Source organism: Callithrix jacchus, chromosome 16 (genome assembly GCF_049354715.1).
Source record: "Callithrix jacchus isolate 240 chromosome 16, calJac240_pri, whole genome shotgun sequence".
NCBI classification, from domain to species: Eukaryota; Metazoa; Chordata; class Mammalia; order Primates; family Cebidae; genus Callithrix; species Callithrix jacchus.
Genome location: NC_133517.1, coordinates 67,328,365 through 67,354,621, shown reverse-complemented (window position 1 = coordinate 67,354,621; position 26,257 = coordinate 67,328,365). Strand labels below are relative to the sequence as shown.

Here is a 26,257-nt window from a genome sequence, read left to right as displayed (position 1 = left end):
AAATGCAAAAATTAGCCAGGAATGGTGGCAGGCATCTGTCATCCCAGCTATTCAGATCGCCTTGCAGTTCAGAAGCTTTGAAAGCCCTACTCCCCAGACCTGTCTAGATCACAGGAGGGTCAAGAGGAAGCCCATACCATTTTGGAGCCATCAGACAGGCCTGGGCTCAAACCATGACTCTTACAAGCCTCAGCTTCTTCTCCTGAAAAATGGAGACAATAATACCTACTTCCCTGGGCAGGGGGAGCCATATCAAAGAACCAGGGGAGGCCTCATTCAAGAAATATTTATTTCCCTCCTATTCAGCTAACCCTGCTTCATTCCATGGGTTCTGCTCTGGGGTTCAGAAAAGGAAGTTATCATATGGACAGAGTAGTGGGACACAGCCCAGATCACCCAGCGGAGCCAGCCTGGGAGGATGAGAACAGGTGAGGCACACTGAGCCTCCCATACCTCAACACCCATCAGTCCCTTTAGAAGCAGCATCCCAGGCAGACAGCATAGAAAGAACTGAGCCATCCAGCTTCTTGGTTTTGCTGGTTGCCTCCTTACGGAGGGGTGGGACTAGTGCAACTGGTATTATCATAGATCTGTACATCCTTAGAGGCTGTCATTGAACCACTTAGAAGTAATATGGAACTTGTCCAGACTATAAGCTCCAGGAGGGCAGGGGCTTGAATCATTCACTGGCCTATCTCTAGTACCCCAGTAGGCAATCAATAGGATATTTCCTGAGTACATGAATGAAGATGAACGAGTGGATAAACAAATATTGATGAAATCAAGATTCTCAAAAGAGAACTATGACAAAACCCTATTATTTAGTACAGTGTGCTGGCTATGCAGCCGCTAAATCAAATACCAGGAAATCTGAGGGGCTTCTGAACCAGCAGACCTAGACTGAATTCCAGGCCTGGGCTGGCAAGTTCCTAAATTCTCTCAGCTAGGTTCTTTAACAAACGCAATTATCAAGATTAAATACAAATGTTTAAATTGCGGACAGGTACAGCGGCTCATGCCTGTAATCTCAGCACTCTGGGAGGCCAAGGCAGGAGGATGGCTTCAGCCCAAGAGTTGGAGACCAGCCTGAGCAACATGAGAGACCTCTTCTTTACCAAATATACAAAAAATTAGCCATGCCTGGTGGTGCTTGCCTACAGTCCCAGCTACTTGGGGAGGCTGAGGTGGATCACCTGAGCTTGGGAAGTCAAGGCTGCAGTGATTGTGCCACTGCACTACAGCCTGGGCAACAGAGCGAGACCCTGTCTGAAAAAAAAAAATTATCTGAGTGTGGTGTGTGCCTGTAGTCCCAGCTACTCAGGAGGGAGGCAGGAGGATTGCTTAAGCCTGGGAGATTGAGGCTGCAGTAAGCTAGGATTGTACCACTGCACTCTAGCTTGGGCCACAAAGCAAGGCCCCATCTCAAAAAAATAACATAAAATAAAACAAAAATAAAAGTGGGGTGACGTCAGTTAACGTGTCTAGCCCAGCATCTATGGCATAGAGTAGGGACCCAGAAAATGTCCCTTCCCTATGAATGCCCTTTACGTTTGGAAACAGCTATCTCATGTCTCCTCTGTCTCCTATTTCTTGTTAAATATTTCAGCTAATTTAATGGTATCCTCAGATGACTTGATTTCAGAGCCCTCTTCCATCCCTCCCCTCTGCAAAGGCTCCATCTGTTAAAACCCCACTCGGGGTATTGCATAACCAGCTCGCAGAATCAGCAGCACGCTCCTGTTTGCTCATTCATCTGTTAATTCATTCACTGAGTAAACACTGATTAAAAACCTACTATATTGGACATCCTCAGCTTTTGCCTACCCACCATTCACAAACGGTACCCGCATTTCCCTGGGGACCTGCAGTCTTTCCCTCATTCTCAGGCCCTGTACCTGAGCAGGTACAGGCTGCACCCAATCTCCCTCAGAAGGAGGGCATTTGATCCAAGTTGGCCAATCAGAGCATCGCATTTGCTTACCACAGCGATTGGTTCAGGGACGTACATGTTACCCAGAAAAGACCAATCAGAGAGACAGTTGGACTCAATTCTAAGACTTCTGTTGAACGACTGGAACACTGGCTTTCTTTTTTTTTTCCTCCTGCTAGAACTGCTGACAACCATTTTGTACCACAGTCCAAAAGAAAAAGGAGGCAGCGCTGAAGATGGTGAAAAACTGTGTAAGTCTTGGCAACGCTTTAAGCCTTGGATCCTCCATGCCTTATGTTTCATTCCTAGATTCTTCAGTTACATAAACCAACAAATCCCCTTTCTGCGGAAGCCAGTTCGAGGTGAGATCCTGTTTCAAGGTCGACAGAATCCTGACTAATGAAATCCGAAGTGCTGTGGTGTAGGCTGCATGCTGGCTATACACAGATGAAGCGAGGTGATCCATACCATCCTTCCGCACTCACAGGCTGATGTGGAGATAGCTACAAACAACTACAGTTATTTAAAGCCAATAAGATAATTGCTTTAATTAAATGCTACACAGTGCAATATGAGCACAGCAAAGCACCAGGGTCCAGGAAGGCCTCGCACAGCAATAGCTACTTCCTATCTCTATTCAGGCAGTGAAGATGGAATTGCTATTTGGGGGAGTCAGATAACACTGTTGATTCACATTCATCTTACAGTAAACTAAAACCACTACATCCCACATTGCACATAAGGGTAATGATACTTAAAGCTCTTAACAGCTCTCTCAGAGCCTACAAAATACCGTCTCAAGAGACCAGCAAAGTGCTAAGGTCAAATAACTCTCACTTGCAAGTATTTCATCTGAATTGTGTAGATAATGTTACGCTCTTAAATACCACCCAGGTCAGTTTTTGTGATTTTGATTCCATACACTTAAGTTTTCATTCCAGTTTTCTTGGCCATTTGGGCATCGATTACATCACAACAGCATCAAAACAGCCCTTTCAAGATGAATAACCTACTTACTGAATTTATTTCCAAATGATCAAGGGAAGGGGTAGAGAGAAAGCCTCTGGCTCTATAAAACATTTCCTGATGGGTTAGAAATGTGACTGATTGCAGAAAACAACAATAACAACAATAAAAGCACCTCTGGGAACATCTATTTTGAGAAGAAAGGTCCTAAAGGGCACTCTTTTTAAGTGAACAGAAGCTGGTGTCTCTTAGACCTTTGATGATGCATACTCAACGGGAAAGTTGTAAAGATAAAATAATTCAGAAAAGGAGGACATCGCAGGGCAAATTCTCCTTGCTTTTGTTGTTTCTAAACACATCAGCAATTCATGTGGTCCAGAAACACAAGCTACAGGTTTCCAGAACAAAGAATCTAACAGTTGGAAAAATTAGTACTGACTGAATACTTCCATATGGTCTCAAGAAAGGTACCAGGGGCTGGTGTAAGGAGAAAGGCTTGAGATGCCTCCCAGACAACTCAGATTTCTATGAAGCAGCCGGGTTATCCCTGTTTCCAAAATACCTTGCAGGCTGCCATGGAATTTCCCTTCCTCTACCTGCATGCCACAGGTCTTTGCACAACAAAGGTACCACCCTTCTTCTTGAAAATGGGATTATGGGCCAAGTACAGTGGCTCACACCTGTCATCCCAGCACTTTGGGAGGCCAAGTCAGGAGGATCGCTTGAGCCCAAGAGTTCAAGACCAGCCTGGGCAAGACAGGGAGACCCCTATCGCTACAAAATGAAAAAAATTAGCCAGGCGTGGTGGCGCATGCCTGTAGTCCCAGCCACTCAGGAGGCTGAGATGGTAGGATCACTGGAGCCTGGAGGTCGAGGCTGCAGTGAGCCATGATCATGTCACTGCACTTCAGCCTGGGTGATCAAGCAAAAGCCTGTCTCCAAAGAAATAAAGAAAAAGAAAAAAAATGAGATGATCATTTATTACACATTTACGGGGCAGCTCTGTAGTCCAGGTATCAGCAAGCATTGGAGAGAACTCCAGTGTTATGGATGTGTAAGGACATTGTCACATCCTGACCTGTGTGATCTGTCTTACCTGTGAGCAGGTAACACAGGTAATTGCCTAGTGCTTGGCAAATGCTCAATAAATATTGGTTTTCCATGGGGGATAGGCAACCCCACCTAGGAGACCTGCTAAATCTCCTCTAAACATTCAAAGAAATATAAAAGGACATATAGCAGGATATCTTCCACCCACCCAAGACCCATTGAGTAGCTGGGGTTACAGGCACAGGTCACCACACCGGTTAATTTTGTATTTTTTGGTAGAGATACGGTTTCTACCATATTGGTCAGGATGGTCTCTAACTCCTGACCTAAGTGATCCACCTGCCTCAGCTTCCCAAAGTGCTGAGACTATAGGTGTGAGCCACCACGCCCAGCCTAAATCAATTCCTTATTGACATACATTAAGTTGCTTCCACAGTCTGTTACTAGCAATGCTGCAATGCATATACATTACAGGCATCTTCACACACATGTACTACTATAGGAAAGACAGAATTTATAAGATAAAATCCTTGAAGTGGGATTGCAGGGTCAGAGAGTATGTGCACTTAAAATGGTAGACAGTGCCAAATGGTCCTCCAAAGAGGTTGCACTAATTTTAACTCTCACCAGTAGTAGAATGAGTATGCCAGGTTCTCCAACCACATTCACAAAAGGTTGCTTCATTTTTAAATACGAAAGAAGAAAGGCAGAGCTCCACTCTTGCTCCATTGCCTCTTCTTGCCCCTGTGATATCATACATGACATTACTACTTCCTAAAAATTCCACCCCTGGATGCACAACCCAGAGATCAGAGTTTAAAATAGGCCAAGTATGGTGGCTCATGCCTGTAATCCTAGCACTTTGGGAGGCCAAGGCAGGAGGATCAGTTGAGTTCAGGAATTCAAGATCAGCCTCTATACAAAATAAATTTTACTTTCTTTTTAAAATTTTATTTATTTTATTTTATTTTTTATTTTTTTGAGACAGGACCTCACTCCACGGCCCAGGCTAGAGTGCAGAGGAGCGATCCTGGCTCACTGCCACCTGGGCTCAAGCAATCCTCCCACCTCACCATCCCAGGTAGCTGGGACTACAGGTGCATACCACCATGCCCAGCTCATATTTATATTTTTTGTAGAGACAGGGTTTTGCCATGTTGCCCAGGCTGTTCTTGAACTCCTGAGCTCAAGTGATCCTCCCACCTTGGCCTCTCATGGTGGGATTGCAGGCACAAGCCACCAAGCCCAGACAAAAATAAATTTTAAAAATATTAGCAATGAGTGTTTTTTTTTAAATTAGTGCACTGACCCATAATTGCTTCACTGCACCCAAGCCTGGGTGACAAAGTGAGGCCCTATTTTAAAAATAAAAATAACAACAACAAACAGTTCAAAATAAAATGAATGCCAAAAGCAGTGGTGTTCTGGAGGTGGCTATACTGACTCAAGAGTCCTGACCGTGTTGATCTCTTCCAAACTGTGTTCAGTGGCATCATGTTGGTGAAACTGGTCATGATGGAAGTATTTACACCATAAAAATCAGCAAATGTTACAAATCAGGGCTTCTTTTCTTTTCTTCTTAAATCACTGTAAACATTTACCAGCACACAATGTAGACTACCGTGAAAACTGAGGGTGTACTAGACTCCTTTGAATATTTTGCCCTTGATGTCCTGGTCACAAATTCTTGGAACCTAAGGATTGGAAGATGTCTGAAAGGACATCTAATCCTTATGTCTTCTAATACTACCTCTCCCTTGGTCCCTCTATGTAGACATAAGTATTATCATTGATACTTTTTTACCATTATTTCATATACCCATCTCTTAACCACTTACTGCCTACTCTTGGTGATTTTCCAGAGTGTAATATTTGCAAACACAGACTCAAGGCCAAATCCTAGCTCTATCATTTGCCAGCTATGTGACCACAACCTAGTGGCTTAAACTGCTTTTTAGTTTCTTTGTCTATAAAATTTAGATGATCATAATAATGCCTCCTCATAATTTTGTTCTAAGGAGTAAATCAGTTAATGCAAATAAAGTACATAGAACAATGGCATGTACTATGCACTTAACAAACTTTAACCATTACTGTCTTCCAGTTCATCAATTCTCTCTTTAGCTATGTCAAATCTGTCATTTAACTCTTTTGTTGGATTTTAATGATTTTTTTCCTTTCAGTTTGGCTGCTCTTCAAGTCAACCTATTCTTTTTCTACCTTTCTTCACATTTTTTATATTATCTTTAGTTCTTAATTATTTTATTTCTTTCTTCTTGTGAACCCAAATGAAGACATCTTAATCATTTTAAATATACCATTCTTATAGTCTGTTTTAAACAGTTTTTTGATTTCCCACTTGGAGGGGTTTCCTGAATAGTTTATAGTTTTTCATTGTGAACTCGTCTTCAGAGGTCATTCTCTCCGTGGGAGTGCTGTTAGGTATGGGTTGTTGAAATACGCCTATGGAGGGCTCACTTTGGCAGCACATATACTAAAATTGGAAATACGCCTATGGAATGATTTTGTGTTGGTAGTAGAGGTTTTCATGGTACTACACCAGTTTTTATGTTAATTTTTCAGGTTGAAAGGTCTCATATCTCATAGAAAATACAAATATAGATTCCACAACCACATATGGTACAGTCCCATGTGTTTAAGTTCTTGCCGGTCACTTTTTTTCCAGTCAAGACCAGCTTCCTCTCTATTTCTCCAGGCACTGAAGTTTTTCTAGACCATTTTCATGAAAAAGTCAGACCTTCAAGGCTCCAGAGCACTCTATTCCACCTTGAGCCCAGGCCTCCTTCCTAAAGCCACTGTGGCATTAAAACCTTGGCCACCAGGCTCTACAGCTTCTGTGCAAAAGCCCCAGGAGTAGTCATGGCTTCAGCTAACATGCCACCATTTAGCTTAAATTTATCCTCTTTTTTTCTTTCTGAGGTGGAATCTCGCTCTGTAGCCCAGGCTGGAGTGCAGTGGTGCAATCTCTGCTCACTGCAACCTTCCCCTCCCAGTTTCAGGCAATTCTCCTGCCTCAGTCTCCCAAGTAGCTGGGATTACAGGCACGTGCCACCACACCTGGCTAATTTTTGTATTTTTAGTAGAGACGGGGTTTCACCATGTTGGCCAGGCTGGTTGTGAACTCCTGACCTCAAGTGATCTTCTGCCTCAGCCTCCCAAAGTGCTGGGATTATAGGCATCAGCCACTGTGCCCAGTCTATCCTCATTTTTGACATTTGCAGATGTCTCTTTCTTCAGCGCTCCCTAGATAAAATTCTTATATGTCCATCAACTCTGTGTTCATACCAGGAAGGACTCACACAAGTCAGCTTAGTCCACCACATTACCAGAAGTATTCCAGGTCACTAAAGCTAATAAAACCACTTATCTGCAGTTGAGTTCTGCCCAAATTGAAATCGTATCTGCTCAAGGGTTAACTTCCAAAGCCAGCATGTAATATGAAAATTGAAAGAAGCCAAAATTCCCCTTGAAAATCCCACAATAAGGTCTCAGGTTGGAGACAAACAAACCATCTTTCATGAAGTCCAACACAGACAGTCTTTCCTTCAGCACTGGATTGGATTTCGCAGGTTGAGCACCATATGTAATAGCTGGCTTGGATTTAGGGGCCATGTTGTGTGATAATTAAAATCCATAATATGAGAAACATACTTGGTGGCACAAGATGCTCATGTTCTAAAAAGCCAAGGGAACAAAGACCAACAGACAGAATAGCCGATCCATGTCTGCCATTCACACCCGCTCCAAGAGAGACGCCCATTGGGTGGAATGACAGGATCACCCATGCTATTTAAAGTGGTGTTTTTATCCTTTTGTTCTCTTTTTGTTGAGCAAGTATATTTGGATACAAATAAGGTAGAAGCAAGAATCTATGATGACAGACATCAGGATAGTGTGTATCTCTGGGGCAATACAAAGTGCAAAGGGACATGGGGGAACTTTCTAGAAATACTGTATATCCTGATTTGGGTGGTGGTTACATGGGTGTAACATATTAAAATTTCACCAAGCTGTATGATTAAGATTTGTGTATTTTACAGCATGTAAGATAGCTTGATTAAAATACAAGTTAAAAGCATACCTAAGAGCGGCCGGGTACAGTGACTCATGCTTGTAATCTCAGCACTTTGGGAGGCCAAGGTGGGCATATCACCCGGGATCGGGAGTTCGAGACCAGCCTGACCAACATGGAGAAGCCCCGTCTCTACTAAAAATACAAAATTAGCCAGGCGTGGTGGCACACGCCTGTAATCCTAGCTACTCAGGAGGCTGAGGCAGGAAAATCACTTGAACCTGGGAGGCAGAGGTTGCAGTGAGCCGAGATTGCGCCATTGCACTCCAGCGTGGGCAACAAGAGCGAAACTCCATCTCAAAAAAAAAGCATGCCTAAATAGACAGGGCTGCACAGGATTTTGCCAAAAGTTCCCATCCTATGGTTAAGCCTTACCAGTGAGGATAGCAGGGAGTCTAGAAAACCTGGGGAGAAAAGAGGCAGAAAAGGGAAGTGTGCTGTCACAGAGAGAGGGCACCCAGGCTCCAAGATGTGATGGTTTCCTGTGAAGGGCTTTATAGGGTTGACAAGACAACACTGGTTAAGAGCATTGACTTTCCGTCCAGACTGCTTGGATGTGCATACGAACTCTATCCCTTACCAAAAGAGTGACCCTCGGCAAGTTATTTGTCTTCCTTGAACTGTAACTTTGTGGAGGCTTATGTAAAGCTTAAACAAGTTAAAAAACTCTGGCCGGGCGCAGTGGCTCATGCCTGTAATCCCAGCACTTTGGGATTTCAAGGTGGGTGGATCACGAGGTCAGGAGTTCAAGGCCAGCCTGGCCAAGATGGTGAAATCCCGTCTCTATTAAAAATACAAAAATTAGCTAGGTGTGGTGGCATGTGCCTGTAATCCCAGCTACTCGGGAGGCTGAGGCAGAGAATTGCTTGAACCCGGGAGGCAGAGGTTGCAGTGAGCCGAGACTGTACCACTGCACTCCAGCATGGGCGACATAGGGAGACTCCATCTCAAGAAAACAAAACAAAAACAAAAGCTCTTAGCCATAGTGTCTGCATATAGTAAATATTCAATAAGTATTAGCTATTATTGTCATTACCCATGACAGAAGGCTAGAAATGTCTCCTTCCCTCCAAAATTATAGTTCTTATTTATTTATTTTATTCATTTATTTTTTTTTTGAGACAGAGTCTTGCTCTATCGTCCAGGCTGGAGGGTAGTGGCCTGATCTCGGCTCACTGCAACCTCTGCCTCCTGGGTTCAAGCGAGTGTGCCTGGCTAATTTTTGTATTTTTTGTAGAGATGGGGTTTCACCATGTTGGCCAGGGTGGTCTTGAACTCCTGACCTCAAGTGATCTACTCACCTCAGCCTCCCAAAGTGTTGGGATTACAGGCTTGAGCCACCACTCTCGGCCTATAGCTCTTATTTAAACTAACAATTTGACCTGAAAACTTTGTAGGCTGATGGAATGAGTGAATATTTATCGAGTAAATGAAGGGATGTATATATATTTTGATTTCAACAGAGGTAGAAGGTCCTTATTTTTATACGACTGAAATGTATCTTGTAGCCATTACCATCACTTTAATATTTCCTCATAAGAAGTGTGGTTAAGAGTGCTGGCTCTGGGCAGGGCACGGTAGCTCACACCTGTAATCCCAGCACTTTGGGAGGCTGAGGCAGGTGGATCACGAGGTCAGGAGATCGAGACCATCCTGGCCAACATGGTGAAACCCTGTCTCTGCTAAAAATACAAAAAAATTAGCTGGGTGTGGTGGTGAATGCCTGTAGTCCCAGCCACCAGGAGGCTGAGGCAGGAGAGTGCTTGAACCCAGGAGGCGGAGATTGCAGTCAGCTGAGATCGTGCCACAGCACTACAGCCTGAGCAACAGTGCGAGATTCTGTCTCAAAAAAAAAAAAAAAAAAAGAGTGCTGGCTCTGGAGCCAGATGGCCATGGTCAAATTCCAGCTCTGTTACTTACCAGCTCGGTAACCTTGAACGAGTTAATCAAATTCCAGGCCTCAGTTTCTTCTCCTGTAAAAGAGTTATAGCAAGGATTAAGCAAGTTACAATAATTCTCAGTACAAAGAAAGCCCCCAGTAAATCCTTGCTGTTATTTTTTCCCATAGTAGAGGCACAGTTTGGGAATAACAACTCCAAATAGCATTTGTTTGTCTGCTTGTTTTTTAAGACAGAGCCTTGCTCTGTTGCCTGGGCTGGAGTACAGTGGCACAATCACGGCTCACTGCAACTCCACCTCCTAGGTTCAAGCGAGCATGCCTGGTGAATTTTTGTATTTTTAGTAGAGATGGGGTTTCACCATGTTGGCCAGGCTGGTTTCAAACTGCTGACCTCAAGTGATCTGCCAGTCTCAGCCTCCCAAAGTGTTGGATTACAGGCGTGAGCCACCACACCTGGCCCCAGATAGCATTTGTACAGACCATTATATCACTGAATTGTTTTGCAAACAGTTTTCTCATTTAATGCTCAAAATTGTCTGCTGTATTACAGATAAATAGAGATTCAGGGAAGTTGAGTCATCTGCTGAACGTTGCACAGCAAGTAAAGAACAAAGACCTAAACCAAACTCCTGTGACTGAAGGACGGTTTGGCTGGACTGTGTAGTGCTAAGGGCGTATCTGGTGGGGCCTGGGCTACCCACAGAGATGTAGTATAAAGGATTTTGGGACCCTGAGCTGCGGCAGCAGCTCTTGGTCCCAGCAAATGTTCAGTTCAACTTGGGATTGAAATGGTCTTAGTGACGCTGTCCCCTGAGTCACTTCCTGTTTTAGGTTTCTACTTTGCAGAGAAACACAAACAGGTACATTACACCAGCCTTGTCACCCTCCAGAATCTCTTACAGCAACAAAAGCTGATGAAAAACGAGAATTTTCATCAAACCAAAGTTAAACAACATCCCATTTTAATGCATTCACCAGCAGTTAGTGCGAAGGTCAGAGCAGAGTCTGCGGTGTCTAGACACTCTTACTATTGAATGGAAGAGCAACAGAATGACTTTTTCTCTGACCTTTATTCTGATTAAATCTTTAGCTGCCTTAGTGTTTTCTCTTTGCTTTTCTTTGGGTGCTGAAACTGCCGGAAGCCACTTAACCAGCCTTGTTTTATTCACAAAAGGTTTAGGGGCCATGTCTAATTGTCCGGAGAGAATGCTATCTGCTGAGAATCTCAGCCACTTCTGCTTTTGCAGCTCTTTCTGTTGTTCTTCTTGTTGTGGCATGAGTGTGGTTTAACATTCCCTTTTAAATAACAATCACAGAACGGCTCAGTGGCCAAGGAGAGGATTTAAGACCCATCTAGGCCAGGCAGGGCGGCTCGCCAATAATCTCAGCATTTTAGGAGGCTGAGGCGGGAGGATCGCTTGAGCCCAGTAATTTAGGGAGCTCTCGTCTCTACAAACAATTTTAAAATTAGCTGGGCGTGGTGGCACATGCCTACAGCCCCATTACTTGGCAGGCTGAGACAGGAGGACTGTTTGAGCCCAGGAGGTCAAGGCTGCAGTGAGCCATGATATGCATGCACTGCGCTCCAGCCTGGATGACAGAGCAACCCTGTCTTCAAACAAAATAAAAAAAAGAACCATCTAAGCATCCTACAGATTCACAAACTATGTCATCAAGGTACACACATACCACATACACACAGACTCCACATATACCACACATTCATTCCCAGTACACACACCACACATACACCATACATCCCGTGCACACACCCCACATGCACACATCACACACACACATCCCAGGAACATACCCCACACACATGCACACATCACACACACACACCCAGAACACCCAGGGCACAGAGTGTAGTGTGACTGTGATAGAAGTGACGTGGGCCTCTAAACAAGCGTGACTTCATTTCCAAGCTACGGGCAAAAAGCCTGGATTTCAGCTCTAGAAACCAGACCTCGCCCCCTCTTCAGCCTCATACCATGGATCTCATCCCTTCTCAGTCTTTCCCAGCATCTGATTTTGGGCAAGTCATTTCACTTCTGTTATAAAGTGAGGACACCCATTCACTCAACAGCTACTGAGCATCTATTGTGTGCCAAGCATTGTGGCCATGGAGATAATTCCATGAATCAAACCGTCCCAGCCACCCAGGAGCTCTCCAAGATTAGGGGAGCAACTCCAGGCAGATGAATGCTCTGAAGGAAAGCAGATGAGGCAATCCCTGAAAAGGGTATTTAATTAACTCAGCAGGGGATGGAAAGTGATGGATAATGGAAGAAAGGCTTCCCCAAGAAGGTGACATTGAAGCTGAGAAGATAAAGTTAAGTTAGAATCAGCCAGAGGCAGGAAGGGATCCAAGCAGAGCTCTCAGCATATGCAAAGGCCCGCAGGTTGGACTACTGGTCCACCCAGTTAAGCCCAGGAGATAGAAGAGGGATGGGCCTGAATATGTCAGGGGTGGGCTTGCCAGGGTAACCTGCCGGGGCCAGGTGCCCTCCTGAGGTCCGTCCCAGCCCTCAACACAGATTCTATCGTCTTCTGAGAGCCTAGGTCCTCTTTTTCCCTGACAGCTTGTCACTGGCATGCTGAAGTCGGCTCCAGAGGACGGCTCCCCTCCCTGCCAATGAGCACAGACCAGAGCCCCACCACAGGGCTGCTTGTCTGAGGCCAAGGTCGGAGACCCAGAATCAAGCCAACCACCTCACGTGGGCTCCGCTCCTTCCTCTTTCGTCTCCTCTCAGTAGTGACCAGACAGTGACTCAAGGAAGGGAGCTGTCCTCCAGTTGTCATTTAGTTCTTTAAAAGATACTCGCCTATATAGTCCCCACTATTCTAGAGGCTGAGAAAGGAGGATCACTTGAGCCTTGGAGTTCAAATCCAGCCTGGACAACATAGTGAAACCCTGTCTCTATAAAAATAAAAATTGAAAAACATCCAGGGCTCGTATACCTAACCGGCCTTCTAACCAACTCCCTCCTTTCTCCCACCCAGTCCCTGACCTAGCTGAGAAATGCTGGATTTCTCTGTGTCCTTATCTGTCTTTTCCAAGAGACTTTAAGCTTTAAGCTACCTGAGGGCTCATGCCAGTTTTGGTCATCCTAGTATCCCCTGCACCTGGTACTATGCCTGATGTCCAGAAGATCCCCAAAATCCGGGCAGAACCAAACCAATTTCCCCTCCCTGCCAATGAGCACAGACCAGAGCCCCACCACAGGGCTGCTTGTCTGAGGCCAAGGTCGGAGACCCAGAATCAAGCCAACCCAACACCCCTCCCCCAGCCGTCTCTAGGAGACTCCACCCCATGAATCCCAATCTGAGAACCGACAGCTATGTTAGTGTGATTTCCTTATTTTATCAACAAATAACCTCAGGCCCAAAAGAATGGTATGACTTGCCCAAGGTCTCTCAACAAATGTGATATAAAGGTTTTTTAAATTATTTATTTTTCTTTTTTTTTTTCTGAGTTAATCTCGCTCTGTTACCCAGGCTGGCATGCAGCAGTGCAGTCTCGGCTCACTGCAACTTCTGCCTCCCAAGTTCAAGCAATTCTCCTGCCTCAGACTCCCAAGCAGCTGGGACTACAGGCGGGTGCCACCATGCCTGACTAATTTTTTGTATTTTCAGTAGAGACAGTTTCACCGTATTAGCCAGGATGGTCTCGATCACCTGACTTTGTGATCTGACTGGCTTGGCCTTCCAAAGTGCTGGGATTACAGGTGTGAGCCACCGCGCCCGGCCAATATGAAGTTTTTTTAAAGGGGCAAAACATCACTTAAATGGAAACCTATCTATCACCCCTACCAGAAACACTGTTTATTTTAAGCAGAAAACCCTTAATGTTGGCAAGTCGAATGGAAGCTTTCCTTCTCTGACCAATTTCACCACACTGACTCCTGAGATGCTCTAGGTAGCACTAAAAGTTCCCACTGAAGCAAATCTATTAACAAAGGTGACCAGGAATTGTTTTAGGGACTGGATATCTTTTTGATTATGGATCATTTTTAAAGTTAAGTCTCTATTATGTGATCTAAGGCTACAAAAATTTTTTTTAATTAAGCCTCCTAAACCACTTAGTTCCTTCCTGGTTTTTAAAAATGTTTTGCCATTAAACAACTTTACCAGAAGTAAAAAAAAAAACCACAGATGATCTTTTTTAAATTTGAAACAGGGTCTCACTTTGTTGCCCAGGCTAGAGTGCAGAGGCGCAAACACGGCTCACTGTAGCCTCGACCTCCTGGGCTCTAAGTGACCCTCCTGCCTCAGTCCCCCAAATAGCTGGGACCACAGGTACATGCCACCATACCCAGCTATTTTTTTTCTTAATTTCTTGTAGAGACAGAGTTTCACCATGTTGCCCAGGCTGGTCTTGAACTCCTGACCTCAAGCGATCCGCCCACCTCAGCCTCCCAAAGTGCTGGGATTACAGGAGTGAGCCACTCACCCAGAACAGATGATTTTCTTATTTTTATTTTTTTATTTTTTACAGACGGTGTTTCACCATGTTGGTCAGGCTGGTCTTGCACTCCCGACCTCAGGTGATCCTCCCGCCTTGGCCTCCAAAGTGCTTGGATTACAGCCTTGAGCCACTATGCCCTGCTGGAACAGATGATTTTTAAAGAAGATATTTCTACTCATAATCCCTCCACCAAAAGAAATATTCCTTACAATCCTGTGTCCTCTTAAACTCTTATCCACAGATCTGTACTCTGGACCTATATATGTATTTCATTAAAACACATTACCTTTAGTATAACAAATCGTTAGTTTCCTTTTTTCTTAAAAAAAAAAAAAAAAAAGACAAAAACTATTATGCAAGTCACTGGCACCATGTTTCTGATAAACGCCACAGAGCAAAACCCAGGCTACAAATTAACAGCACCTGGAAATTTTGGGTTTGAGACTTTTAAAGCAACATTTTCTAACCTGCTTCATTTCATTATTCTGACACTTTCCACATCCCACTTAATAGGAAACAGACAAAGGAAAACAGGTGTTTCTGCTTATTCCACCTGGCACAGCATGCTCTACCGCTGATGTTTGCAACAGTTGCTTATTGCTGTATTTTTCCTGCAAGTGAAATGACATCTCTGGTTTGGTCAGAGTTTAAAAATACTGCTGCCCGTCCCCGCCCTGCATAATTAAACCGACTCTCTGGGGATGGACCCCACACATCACATTGCGCCAAAGCTCCCCAGGTGATTTTCATGTGCGGTTAGGACTGAGAAGCACCAGGCTAAGATAACTCATTAGTCAAAGGAAGCCCATGGGAAATCTTACCTGGAAATGAAGAACTCTTGTAATTAAATAAAATAGCAGATGTAAAAGTCCCTAGCAGTGCCTGTTACCCAGAAGACAATACATTTTAATTAAACAAAAACTGATAATTTAAATAATTACTCCTTCCCCTCAGTGGATTCATCTTGTTATTTTATTGGCTTGTTTATCACTCACTTTTTCCTTTACCATGATTCATTCTATCCCTGTTAATAAAATTATAAACTTATACCCATAATCCTGTTCACCTACAAGCGCTCTGCAATATTTCTAACCACCCTAATTGCTTTATTTAATAAAACTTGCCCCCAGACAGTGGCTAATATATAGTAAATATGCAATAAACATTAGTATTTATGATAATAACGGATATTCAGAATTATTTTAATTCAGAAGTCATGAGCGTTTTCTAAACTAGATTGAATTTATTTCATACTATTAGGAGCAGTTAGCAATAACGTAAAAAATTATTAGGGCAATGTTTAACAAACTTATGAAAATAGACCTTTAAGTAAAGCAATTCTTTTGTATAATTTCATGAGAAAAAACGAAATGCAGTCATTACACAGGTAAACTTATCTCCTCATTCAAGGGGACCCTGCTCAGCTGTTCCCATCACTGTCTAGAGAAGCTAATAGTTATAAGTGGTATTTAATTCCAACTTCTCCCTACAGCTGCCTCTCTGAGCGTGAATTTGGAAGGTCGTTCTTAATGTTTACCCTTCAGTTCTGAGAAGCCAAATATTTGTTTGAAAAAAAGAAATAGAATTTCTGAATCAGAACAAAGAGGTTTTTTGTGTTTGGTTTCTTTTTTTTTGAGACGAAGTCTGGCTCTGTCGCAGTGCTGTGGTGCAATCTTGGTTCACTGCAACCTCTACCTCCCAGGTTCAAGCGATCCTCCTGCCTCAGCCTCCAAAGTAGCTGGAATTACAGGCATGCACCACCACCAGCTAATTTTTGTATTTTTAGTAGAGATGGAATTCACCATGTTGGCCAGGCTGGTCTCAAACTCCCGACCTCTAGTGATCCAATGGCCTCAGCCTTCCAAAATGCTAGGATTACAGGCATGAGACACTTCATCCAGCCAGAGCAAAGAGGTTTTATTAAGGCCATTTCCAAATGTCTTGCCTTGCTGATACAAGCTACCCCAGTCATCTCTTCTCGTGATGTGCCAGGCATAGAAGGCTTCTAGCAGGTAGGTATGCGGGAAGTTGGGCATGTTCAGCTCAAGATTCACACTCATTCCCAGTAGACCTCCCTATGGCTCACACATGAACTCCGCTATGCCTCACTTCCTAATGCCATCAAGCTCCCCAAGTCTGCCATTTCATGTTTTAAATCAACTGGACTCGACACCCAGCCGAAAATAATGATGTGCACATCTCTGTATGTGAATGTCAATTATAAAGTGAAAAATGATCACACATGTGCCAACTCCCATCCTATACCATTTGGTATTATCACCTAATATTTGTCCTCATTCTTTCAATGAGATCCTGTGGGAAGTAAAGTTCCTCTTTAATGTTTCTTTCTTAAGAATAAATGTGCTAATAACTCTTAGTTACGCCCTATCCTATGTAGCTGTTAAACATGCCATGCTTACAGACATGTAATATATTCTATGTCCTTGTACTTTCACCAAGATATCTGTGCTGGACATGCTCATAGGCATGTCCCAGCTCACAGCCTATGCCCCCTACCTGTTGAGAAAAGTTTTAAGTTATTTATATTACCCAATCGGATTTTAGTTTAAATTATGGCCAGACACGGTGGCTCACGCCTGTAATCCCAGCACTTTGGGAGGCCGAGGCGGGCAGATCACGAGGTCGAGATATTGAGACCATCCTGGCCAACACGGTGAAACCCCATCTCTACTAAAAATACAAAAATCAGCTGGGCGTGGTGGCTCATGCCTGTAGTCCCAGCTACTCGGGAGGCTGAGGCAGGAGAATTGCTTGAATCTGGGAGGCGGAGGTTGCAGTGAGCCGAGATTGTGCCACTGCGCTCCAGCCTGGTGCCTGGCGACCGAGTGAGACTCTGTCTCTAAAAACCAAACAAACGAAAATATATGAGGTCTGGCTCCAGCCAATGGAGATCAGACACAGCAGTAAGAACAACCCCAAATGTGTAAGGGATAAATATGTCTGCTTTTCCTTTGTTCGCTGCACTCTTATGGCAAGATGGCTAGCAAGAGTAGCCTTCCTGCAGTCCAGGGAGTAAAAATTGCTTGCTGAGAGACCCTTTGTCTCACCGTTCACTTTTCTTTGCGGCACCGAGCATCTGTTTCCAACAGATCATAAGCACCTTGAGAGTGGACATCTTGTATTTGCAGTAGAAGTATTCATTTTGTTTGTTTATTTTTATTAGAGTCTTGTTCTGTTACCTAGGTTGGAATGCAGTGAGTGACACCATCATATCTCACTGTGGCCTTGAATTCCAGGGCTCAACGGTCCTCCTGTCTTTAGCTCCCTTAGCTCCCAAGTAGCTGGGGTTCTACTCAGTAGTACAGGGGTGTGCCACCGTGTCTGAATAACTTTTTTATTTTATGTAGAGATGAGGTCTTGCTATGCGCCCAGGTCAATCTCCAACTCCTGGTCTTAACAATCCGCCCACCTAGGCTTCCCAAAGCCACTGTGGGCCACCGGGCCCAGTCTAACTTTAGTTTTTATCCTCTTAATTGTCTATAGTGTGTTACATAGCTAGACAGTCAGATTACCTGAATAATCAAACTTCTCTTTCTTACGTTTTCGTTAAATATTCAGCCAGCCAAGCACTAAATGACTACTGTGAGATGGTTGTGGGGCAGGCTTCACACAAGTGATTCCAATTTGTCTTGGTTGATTTGAGCTTGTTGGAAAAACCGCAGTGTCTGAAACCTTCACTGTAACAGATCTACGAGCGGATCCCCAGAAACCCAAGCCCCGCGCTGTGGGCAGCGTCCCCCCGGGCATGTTCCAGGATCATACAGAACAAAAGATGCACCTGGAAAATGAACCCATTTGGAGGAATCCTCCCCCATGCTGGAGTTTTCTAAAGGATCCCTTCATCCATTCAGAACGTGTCCTTTTATATTAGCCAAGTTCTCTATAGCTCTGTCAATGTTATTTCCCAAGTATAGTCCAGAAAAGATGCTAATACATTGGGACTGGGGGATGTTTTTTTAAAATATATTCCCAGGTATTTAATTTCCTATTCATACCTAGTGCTAACTAGTTAAGTGCATGTATACCCACACACACACATACACATATACCTTTTTAAAAATATATCAACATAGGCCAGTGCAGTGGCTCACGCCTCCACTCCCAGCACTTCGGGAGGCCGAGGCAGGCAGATCACTTGAAGCCAGGAGTTCAAAACCAGCCTAGCCAACATAGCGAAACCACATCTCAACTAAAAACACCAAAAAAATTAGCTGGGCCTGGTGGTGTGCGCCTGTAATCCCAGCTACTAGGGAGGCTGAGGCAGCAGAATCAAACCCAGCAGGCAGAAGCTTCAGTGAGCAGAGATAGCGCCACTGCACTCCGGCCTAGGTGACAGAGCAGGACTCCGCCTCAAAATAAATAATAATATATCAATGTTTTACAATCCTCATGCCAGGAAAATACAAAGTACTTCTGATTTTCAATGCATGTTTACCACCAAGATGCAAATCCCATACACATTTTGGGATTCTTTGGGGATAACACAACAGATTTTCCGGTCTACCACAAGTTTACGAACATTCTCTGACTTGGATGTTCTGTCAATAGTAGCTAAGGTTAATTTCAACACATTGCTATGCTAACACATGAAGGATAACAGCACCCAGAGTATACCTTTTGCCCAGAACTGGGGTCCAAGATCTGGGGATATCCTGCTAGAATACTAGGCCGTTCTCTTTCAAAGATAATAAACAGCAGGAGGGTCTATTAATTATCATTTCCCAGCCGGCCATGGGGCTGGAGACTGTAATCTCAGCACTTTGGGAGGCCAAAGAAGGTGGATCACCTGAGGTTAGGAGTTTGAGACCAGCCTGGCCAACATAGTGAAACCCTGTCTCTACTAAAAAATGTACACACACAAACTAACCAGGTGTGGTGGTGGGTAGCTGTAATCCCAGCTATTTGGGAGGCTGAGGCAGGAGAATCCCTTGAAGCTGGGAGGTGGAGGTTGCAGTGAGCTGAGATTGTGCCATTGCACTCCAGCCTGGGCAAAAAAAGCGAGACTCTGTCTCAACAAAATAAAATAAAATAATTATCATTTTCCTTTAAATTCATTCTCTCCTGGAAATATGAACCATTTTCCAGATTAAATTCTGATGCATGATAAAAACAAAAACACAGTTTTTACATTTGCCTCCCATTCCCCTGGCATAGGCCAATCGCAGCTTAAGACACACATCATTTTTCTACAGTATCATGATCTATTGCTTACATAGTTAAAATTGTTTTTAATGGGCCAGAGAAGGAGGTGCAGTGAGCCAAGATTACACCACTGCACTCCAGCCTGGGCTGGAGCAAGACTCCATCTCAAAAAAATAAAAAATTGTTTTTAATGGCACTGTAGTACTTGCAGCTCTATGTCCACGTGATGAATCTGCCATCAAGAAATCTGATTTTTGGGGTGGGGAGGACAACTACATAGTGTGGTTGGCACCTGACATGTTGATAAATGTTCAAAAGAAGTTTTCTGAGGGTTTAAGCCAATCATCTGTTTAAACCAATAACATTAATTATTACTGTGCACTTTAATACGCAGTCTTGTTTTTCAAGAAGTCCAGTTCAGCACACCACTGACTTAATAAACAATATGGGCTGGGTGCAGTGGCTCACACCTGTAATCTCAGGTACTTGGGAGGTTGAGGCAGGAGAATCACATGAACCCAGGAGGCAGAGGTTGCAGTGGGCCAAGATCTCGCCACTGTACTTCAGCCTGGGCCACAGAGTGAGACTCTGTCTCAAAAACAAACAAAAGCCATAATATGAGGCCAGGTACTGTGGCTCCCGCCTGTAATCCCAGCACTCTGGGAGGCCAAGGCAAGTGGATCACTTGAGCTCAGGAGTTCAAGACCAGCCTGGGCAACATAACGAAATCCCATCTCCACCAAAAATACAAAAAATTAGCTGGTCGTGGTGGTGCACACCTGTGGTTCTAGCTATGTGGGAGGCTGAGGTGGAGGATGGCTTGAGCCTGAGAGGTGGAGGTTGCAGTGAGCCAAGATGACACCTCTGCACTCCAGACTGTGTAACAGAGTAAGAGACCATCTCAAAACACACACACACACACACACACACACACACACACACACACGACAGACAACAAAACAGCATAATATGAAGATGGGAAGGAGATAGACAAGGAAGGAAATGAACTATTGTATAGTGAAAAGCCAGATCCCAATATCACCTCAGTTAAACTGAGAGGTAGAGTTAGCTTGCCCACGCACACACCTTTTTTTTTTTTCGAGACAGGGTCTGGCTCTGTTGCCCAGGCTGGAGCACAGTGGTGCAATCTCAGCTCACTGAAACCTCCACCTTCTGGGCTCAGGACATCCTCCCACCTCAGCCTTCAGAATGGCTGGAACTACAGGCACATGCCACCATGCCCTGCTAATTTATTTGTTTGTTTTTTTGGTAAAGATGGGGTTTTGCCATGTTGGCTGGCTGGCTGGTATTGAATTCCTGGACTCAAAATATCTGCCAACCTCAGCCTCCCAAAGTGCTGGGATTACAGGTGTGAGCCACTGTGTCTGGCCCCAGCCCCACACTTTTTTAGGTGGAGACATGAACAGAATAGATGAGAAGAGAAAAATGATGTTTCTGATTTTTCAGGGAAAACTGATTATCAAATCCTTCCCTTGTGAAAGGACGTATCTCTTTTAAAGGTATGTCACTATTTACTTGAAAATGTGACATTGGCAGAGATCGAGAGTATTATTTCTGGGTATCTGGTCCATTTTCCTGATTTTATAGGTGAGAAAATCTAAAGTCTGCAAGAAAAAAAACATGCCTGGGGCCTGACCATAGGATCACAGCAGAGCAGGACCAGGACCAGGCTTCCTGACTTAGCTTCCTCCCAGTCCCAAAGCCCTTCAGCTGGTCAACTGTTTACCAGGCTTCGGGTCTCAGTTCAGGGAGCCTGCTGTCCAGATGGGTGCCCCCGCTGGCCCACCCGACCCCTGTCCCCATCCCTCAAAGCACTCCTCACACTATAGGTGAAGGGCATCATCATCTGTCTATCTAGTTTCCCGGCTGGATTGAGAGTAACTCAAGCAAACATTCCTCTTTGTGTCCCGGTACTGAGTGCAGTAATGACATCCACATGGATACTATGTGTAGTGAACAGAGTGACCAACTTGTCCCCATTGACCAGGGAATTTCCCAGCTTTAGCAATGCAAATCCCAAGTCCTGGGAAATACCCCAACCAGGACGGCTGGTCACTGGTAGCAGACATTAACAGGATCAGACAGCCTGGTCACACTTCCCCCTTCTCCAACCATCCTCCAACACCCAGGCCAGGCCCCAGAGCCCCATCTGTGCCATGCGGTCCCTCCAGCTCAGCCCTGTCCAATGGAACCTTCTGCCTCAGTGAGGATGACTTCTGTCTGCACTGTCTAATACCTTCGCTGTAGCCACAGGTGGTTACTCAACACTTGAACTCTGGCTACTGTGACTGAGGAACTGAATTTGTCATTTTATTTCATTTTAATTAACGGAGACATAAATAGCCCCATGTGCTTAGCAGCAGCTCTGTTGATAGTTTAATTCTGGTTTTCCATTCATGGAATTAGTGTGCCATCACTGCACACAGGGATGAACTTTGAAGTCAGGCCTCGGTCCAAATCCTGGCTCATTCACTAACACCACACTTCTTAGGGAATCTTGTTTCTTCATCTGTAATCCCCACAAACTCACTTTGCAACAATGTATGGAAAGTGAAGTGATTGGCCCATAGCAGACCTTCAAGAAATAGGATTTCTCTAGAAGCAACTAAACCAAATATATGTAAAAATGCAAGAAAAATTTGATTCTGAACCAAAAAAGTAAATGCACGAGCATCATTTCCAGCAGGTCTCTAAAACCCCTGTCTGTTTTTAATTCTCATTTTAAACTGTCACGGCTGTCCAGCTGGGCTCACCACATCTTAATTTGTGTCCCTAGGCCTGCAGCTGGCTGTCACCAAGCCACTTCGGAAGGTATCGCAGTCAACACAGTCTAGCTACAAACATGCATGTCCAACTCTCCAAAATGGATACGTTAAATTTGGGCAATTTTTCATATATCAATTATACCTTAGTAGAGCTGTTTAAAAAAAAAAAAAAAAAAAACCCTTGGAAGTGGCTCATGACTGTAATCGCAGCATTTTGGGAGGCAGAGGAGAGAGAATCATTTGAGCCCAGGAGCTCCAGACCAGCCTGGGCAACACAGCAAGACCCTGTCTCTTAAAAAATGTATAAATAAAAAATAAAATAAATACCCTGCTAAATTTAAAAAAAAAAATGTTTTTAAGAAGATACCATGGGGTGGCAGGCACCCGGTGGGGGTTAGTGGCAGGTCACCCAGAGTGTGGTCACTCAGAGAGCCCCGGCGGCGGCAGGGATCCGGGACAGGGAGGGATCCAGGCCAGTCCCAGAGCTGGGACAAGGCAGCGCTCACGTGCGCTCTGTGCCAGCCACAGGGATGCGGGGACGCTGGGGACGCAGAGATGCGGAGACACCAGGGGACCGCCCGGGAGCACGTCCTGGGCATCGCCGGCCCCGCGCGACCTACAGAGGACACCGCCCACTCCCGGGATGCGGGACCGGGCGCAGGAGGCCGAAGCGCTGCGCAGTAAAGCCGATCTCCTCCGGGGCCCCTCCCAGGCCCTAATGAATACATCCCCTTGGCAGGAACCGGCAGCAGGTCCTAGGAGAAGCCAGCCGCTGATCGGAATCAGCGGGGAGCTTTTTAACAATATTGTTCTCCAGAATTGAGATGAGGGTTTATAGACGGCTCCCAGGTGACAGTGCTGCACAGCTGGGGCCTCCTGTTTTTCCTCTGAATGCCTGAGGAGGTGATCCTGCTGAGCCACCAGGGCGGGAGAACCGCCCACCAGCAGAGAGAAGCACAATTTAGGGCTGTGGCAAGAAGTACTATCCTTAAAAGTCCCCTGCCTCTTTCTGGGACAGCAGTCAGAGGGCTGCAGGGGCCTGAAGCCAGACACAGGACACACACAAGCTGCTTCCCTCTCCTTGCAGAAGGCTAAGCACCTTCCGGTTGTCCAGGACCTCCCCATCCAGTGTCTCCCGGGCAGCGCTGGCAGGGAGGCCCTCTTCCTCACCCCCTAAGCATCCAGGCGCGGGAGCTCTAATCCATGCACCTGGCACTAGGAATCCCACAGTCCCTGCTGTTACTGTGGCTGCTACCCTCATCTCACTGAGAAAGAAGCCGGCTCAGAGCAATGGGATGAGTCACCCAAAGCCACATGATGCTGGGGGCAGGGCTGGCACGGGAACTCTGGGCTCCAGGGCTCATTCTCCTCCCTGTGCCCCAGGATGTGGCTGCTGCCCAGCCCTCCCCCAACACCTTTTCTCCTTCCTCTTACAGAAAACAGGCTCTACCAGTCAGGATGACACTTCACTGCACATGCTAGGACTTTAATTCATGCGACCCCACCTCCTCCCTAAAACAGTCCTGGGTCCTCTAGGAATGGCCTCCAACCACGCCAGAGAGGTGTTTTTTAAGCACAGCTTTGGAGCCTGACACACCAGGGTTGCCATTCAGTAGCTGAGTGATCCGGGACAAGTTTCTTTTTCTTTGCTTTTTTTTTTTTTTTTTTTTTGAGACAGAGTTTCGCTCTTGTTGCCCAGGCTGGAGTGCGCAGTCTCGGCTCACTGCAACCTCTGCCTTTCGAGTTCAAGTGATTCTCCTGCCTCAGCCTCCCAAGTAGCTGGGATTACAGGCATGTACCACCATGCCTGGCTAATTTGTATTTTTAGTAGAGACAGGGTTTCTCCATGTTGGTCAAGCTGGTCTCGAACTCTGGACCCCGGGTGATATGCCCACCTTGGCCTCCCAAAGTGATGGGATTACAGGCATGAGCCACCACACCCAGCCTGGGACAAGCTGCTTAACCTGTCTGGGCTCAGTTTCCTCTGCTGTAAAGTGGGGCTGATGATATTTACTACTAAGGGTGGTGGTGAGGATTCTTAGGTGAGATCATCCAGTGGATGGGACAGGCACCACAGTAGCTGGCAGCAGGTACTAACAGGCAGTAGGTGCCACCATCCAGGAGGCAGTTCCTTCTCACAACCTCTCCACACTCCATCCTGGCCCGGGAAAACTCCATACTACTCACCCTCTTGCCTTATTCACCCCCTTGAAATCCCGCAGGCTCCCTGGGCCGGTGACCCACTGCCTCTAGCTCACCACTCCTCTTGGGTGCCTGGGCCACCCTGGAGACACTGGAGACCGACCACATGGCCTCCCCCACCCCCCAGAAATAGTAAACGAGAAGTAACCTTTCTCTATTCCCCATTCCAGACTTCCTTAATTAAAATCAAATATTTGCACACTCTCCAAAGCCTATAAACCCGAATCGCAGGGAAAAAAAAATGCTTCAGAGCAAATAGAGGGAGTGTGGCAAAGGTGGTCAGCGGGACCTCGGGGGATGGGGGCAGCGGGCCCTGAACAACTACCCCAGCCCAGAGCGGCCGCCCTCCACTTTTCTCAGTCGACCTCCACAGCAAATCAACACAACATTCACTCTGCAAAAGGCCCACTGAAAAGCCCCTGAGGGTGAGGAGGGGTCTGGGAGGGTTGGAAGGGAGGAACAGTCTACCCCAGCCCATCCCAAACACTTTCAAACTAGCCTGGCATGGCTACCCCAGCTGTTAAAATAGGGAGTCCTTCCACACAGGCTGGGAAGTAGCTGCTGCGCTAGGAGCCCTCGCCCTAAGTGCCCTTCCCCCAACACTCCCAGACCTCCCCCAGGCCGCAGCAAGGAAAGAATTAGTGTCGCAGTACCAATAGAGGCTTCCAGAAAGTAGTGTGATCGGCTGGGCGCAGTGGTTCATGCCTGTAATCCCAGCACTTTGGGAGGCCGAGGCGGGTGGATCACGAGGTCAGGAGATCGAGACCATCCTGGCTAACACGGTGAAACCCCATCTCTATCAAAAATACAAAAAAGTAGCCAGGTGTGGTGGCATGTGCCTGTAGTCCCAGCTACTTGGGAGGCTGAGGCAGGAGAACTGCTTGAACCCGGGAGGGGGAGGTTACAGTGAGCCAAGATCACGCCACTTCACTTCAGCTTGGGCAACAGAGTAAGGCTGCGTTATAAAAAAAAATAGGAGAGGGGAGGGGAGGGGAGGGAAAAAAAGAGAAAAGAACAGAGAGAGGGAAGGGAGGGGAGGAAAAGGGAGGGGAGGGGTGCGATCGGTGCCTGAGGTTAAATATTCTGGCCATCATTCCTGAGCACAGGTAAGGGGCATGAAGATGCAAACGAAATTCTGGGGGATTCAGAAGAGGGACAAGGTCTTAATAAATGGATTGCTAAGGGAAGAGAGAGGGGAAGCAGGCACAGTGGGGAGAGAGGGAAAACTGATTCAAGTGGCAGTTCAGTGGACCCAAGGACAGGCCCCAGAACTGTCACACCTCCCTCCTCTGGGCCACTCACTCTGTCCCAATTCAGGTCCCCACTGCAGCAGAAGCCTCCCTAGCCGGGTGCTACAGTTTAAACATGTGTCCCCTCCAAAACGCATGTTGAAATTGAATCCCCAATGTTGCAGTGTTGAGAGGTGGGACCTTAAGAGGCAGCTGGATCATGAGAGTTCTGCCCTCGTGAATAGATTAATCCATTCATGGATTGATAGGTTAATGGATTAATGGGTTATCTCGGGAGTGGGACTGGCAGCTTTATAAGAGGAAGAGAGACCTGAGCTAGCACATGAGCTCGCTCAGCCCCTCACCATGTGACGCTCTGCACAGCCTCGGGAATTTGGAGAGTCCCCACCAGCAAGAAGGCCCTCACCAGATGCAGCCCCTCAACCACGGACATCTCAGCCTCCAGA

At 45.8% G+C, this 26,257-nt stretch overlaps 1 protein-coding gene across 42 annotated transcripts in view; it reads right to left on the bottom strand.

Annotated features, from left to right (window-relative positions):
* CYRIB (CYFIP related Rac1 interactor B) overlaps positions 1-26,257 on the bottom strand; it is a 201,422-nt gene that overhangs the window by 118,831 nt on the left and 56,334 nt on the right. For 35 of the 42 annotated variants that reach the window (XM_078353186.1, XM_078353184.1, XM_054246690.2 and 32 more), the window contains exon 2: positions 9,960-10,012. The exons of the other annotated variants lie outside the window; for them this stretch is intronic. The gene's annotated coding sequence lies outside the window, so the exon portion shown is untranslated. The remainder of the gene's footprint in view (positions 1-9,959; positions 10,013-26,257) is intronic. 42 annotated transcript variants of the gene reach the window in all.